This window comes from Cucumis melo, chromosome 4 (assembly GCF_025177605.1).
Source record: "Cucumis melo cultivar AY chromosome 4, USDA_Cmelo_AY_1.0, whole genome shotgun sequence".
In the NCBI taxonomy this organism is placed as follows: domain Eukaryota; kingdom Viridiplantae; phylum Streptophyta; class Magnoliopsida; order Cucurbitales; family Cucurbitaceae; genus Cucumis; species Cucumis melo.
The window spans coordinates 6,987,304-6,991,247 of record NC_066860.1 but is presented as its reverse complement, the minus strand read 5'-3'; positions in this window follow the sequence as shown (position 1 = coordinate 6,991,247).

Below are 3,944 nucleotides of genomic sequence, written 5' to 3'. Positions count from 1 at the left end.
AAATAACACTTCATAAGCCTGCTAGCGTTGAACATCTGAACTACAACATCAACCTCCAAAAAGCTTTTGAAATCACATATGTTACGGAACATTAGTTGAATAAGAAACCACAAAAAGTATGGGAAAGGAGAAAAATAAACTTCTAAATCTTGCTTCCTCTAGTTATTGTTAACATTAGTTAAATAGGTAAAACATATTTTCTGGCTAACCCATGCTGCATACATTTTTGGCTAAACAGAAGCTTCAAATATTTCCATGAGTTAGTTATTTCTGGAGACAGAGAGAACTAAGTTTGGCTTATTCCATACAAATTCCTCATATCAGAGTTTACTTCGATAGAGTTTCTAAAAAAAGAATAAACTATACAAGAGATATTAAGAATCTGGTGTAGCCTAAAAAATTAAAGGAGGGAATTCTCCGAAATCAAAACCAAAGTCCAAATTAAAATTATTGAATGCATGAAAGGGATCTCTATTTGCAGCAAAAAAAATTTGAAAGGAAACAAAAAAGGAGAACAAAAGTGAATATGAATTTATCTTAGAATATCATAATTCTAATAGAATCAATAAGTATGCTTGCTAGATATAAAAATCTCATATGCTGCCTAAAACTAGAAAAAACAAGCAAACACACTGATTGAAAATTGGTGCAACTGATTGGAAGATGAGGTTAAATGACTAATGCTTAAGTATTTAGTGCCTACAAACCATCCATCAACATAAATTACAAGACTGTTATTAAGTTCATTTTTGTTCACTCGAGCATTTATTTAATTTAATTTAATTTTCACCTTAACGGAACAACAGAGAATTGCATTCTGATGATTCCATAGATGTTTCAACACAGAGTCACCATCCACACTCTCTGATGTTACCAACTCTATTCCCATATGGCATCTGAATGATTATAAACCAAATAAAAAACAAGTGATTTTCAAATGTTTTCTTTAACTTTTTACCAATATATTTTGGATCAAAAAAGGCCTTGGAATATCTCTCTCTCCGTTTTTAAATGCTTTTCAATTTTTAAAATTTTCAAAGCTACTTGGAGGTATAAGGATAAATGCAAGAAATTGAAATAAGTGAATGAAAAAGAAAGTGCGAACAATATGCTTACAAAATAAATTTTACTTAGAATAGCTAACTTAAAATGCTCAGAAAATGCTTACGGCTCTTGCCTAATGTTCGTATTGCTAGTTTTCCACGCAACAGCAAAATAGATAGGAAAGAGGGTAAGATAGCATACATATCAATATTTTTCATACAAGCAAAGAGGTTACCTCCATATATAATTGTAACAGATTCAACTTCAGCACTAACATTGTTGTGAAGCCATTTGCTTAACTCAACATGAACCTTTGAGTAAGGGATGTACGACATGTGAGCAATGAAAGTTCTAACTGCTAATGGTCGTCCTTAACAACCTTAATTATTGAAGGAAATGTAATCCATCAAGTAAGAGAGTACAAAATGCTAGATTCCAAGATATATATTATTTCTTTAACAACTTCAAATTCCATCTGCAACATAAATATATATGCACGTAATATATATATATATATATATATATATATATATATATATATATATATATATATATATATATATATATTTGTAAATTTAGTAACATATATACATATATAAATTTAGTTAAACCTAGTAAATCAATTTAGATTACTGAAATGGGTATTAAGCAAATAACATCTCCTTCGTCCTTCAAGCTTAATGATTCTTATTGTTCGCCACAAAAATAATCTATTAAAATAACATCCAAAACAGTTATAGAATGTAAAAGCACCACAACATCAACTTAAATAAGCTAATAATAACAGAAACATGAGACATGAAAGGATAGTAACAAACATTAGTTCTTGATTAATCGACAAATTAAGCAGATAGAGAGAAAGAGAATACTTGATATTACGATTAGGGCGAGTTCTGCCGGAGTGAGCGGGACTCCATTTGAGCAACCCATCCCAGTTGGAACTGTCTCTCACAATAGCCGTTAAAGAATTGAAGGAAGCCCTAAGTAAAGGAAGATGATAGACTACTAAGAAGTGAAGTACAAATTTGAATGAAGGAAGCCCTAAATTATAGTAAGGAAGTAACTGGCACTACAATTGGTAATACATCCGACAGTCGTGGAACACCTACCATTATGTATAATTGTTTATGAGTCATAGTAAGAAACTAAGGAGGCATTTGGGGTGCGGGTTAGTACTGTGGGCTTAGGTTAGCCCAACCCTAACCCCCGTTTGGACCCAAGATTAAGAAACCTGACTAATCCGCCGAAACTTCCCATGCCTTTTCGTTTTCAATCCGTGTTATGTCTTCCCCCTCAATCCGTGTTGATGCGAAATCAATTTCTCCTTCGTTTTGTGTTCTCTCTCTTTCGTTGCGTGTTCTCCCGCAAGAAATCGATTTATCGTTGTTTCGTTATGTGTTCTCCCTCAATCCGTCTTGATGCAAAATCAATTTGTGTTCTTTCGTTGTTTGTTCTCCCTCATCAAATCCATTTCCATGAAGTTTTTCTAACCAACATGTATTCTCCCTCATCAAACATGTTTCTTTTCTCCTTATTTCGTTCTCTATTCTTCTTCAATCCGTCTTCATGCAAATCGATTTTTTGTTGCGTTTCGATGATTGGAGAGGATTTCTTATAGCCGAATCTCTATCTACATCTCTCACATCCGTCTCTCTCACTATCGAAAGGTTGTGTCGTGTTTGTTGAAGTCGACCCTTCCACGGCGTTGGCTCCAAACACGAAAACCTTTTGGAATGTAGAGTTTTGCCTCCAAACACGTTTTATTAAAGGCGACCCTAAAAGAAAATCCTTGTTGCTCAAGGTTCCATTGTTGCGGTTGGGTGTTTCGCTTGCCTTTGCGTCATTCCTTCACTTATAAGACAGAAACATTCACACCACCATTGTCTTTCAATGGTTGTCGATCAAGCTTGGTAGGGAGGTATTGGACTCTTTTAAATACAATTTCAAAGCCGATGATGAGTTTCATAATTTATTCAAACTGGTTTTGTTACACTTTTTGTTTTCCATATATGTATGTAGCCCGATTTGTCGATACTGTTCTGCTTTAATTTGCCTATGCTGATGTATATGTTGGGATTGCATTCTGTCTTGTTGGTTTAGTTTTTTTGTTAAAAAAATTTATGTTGGCCTTCCATTCTGTGTTATTCGTTTACTTTGTTTGGTTTAGTTTAGTTTACTTCGTTGATTGTTGTTACCCAAGCATGGTAGGGAGGTACTTATGTTTCATTACTCTTTTTATGAAACACAACCCATGATGAGTACGTTACATTTCTGAATTATTTTTGTCTTCATTTCTGTTTTGTCACTTCAATTGTTTGTTTTATCTTTTCATGTGTACTTGGCTGCATAATAGCTTCCAATATCTACTTTTGACTGTTTGACTTATCTTCTAGCCTGCTTTTCTAGAGATTCCCCTGTCCTTTCTTGGTTGGGCCATTTATTTGCATATTTACTCCCTATATCCTCTATATAAACCTCCTTTTGTTCTTATGATTTGCCAATCCCATTTCTCATTGCTCGACTCTTTCCTTTGTATTATTGTTCTTCTTTCGTAGGTAAATGATTCTAAGTTTTTCATAATTTTTTCTCATCATAGTTTCTGTCTTGTTCTCTTACGGTTTCTGCCCTAGTTTGTCACCTATGTTTATGGCCTCTTTGGTATGTTTGTGCACTGTTTTATGACCTATGTTTATACACTTTTTGTCCCTTATGTTCATGCATTCTGTTTCATCACGGTTCCTGCCCTTATTTATTATTTTGCTGCCCTGTTGTCACATATGTTTATGTCGTGTTGTCTATGTATGTGACCTCTTTTTTAACGTATGATTATGCCTCTTTTCTACCCGTTTATTTGGCTTCTGTTTGCCACAGTTTTTGGCCTTGTTCCTCACCTATGTGTC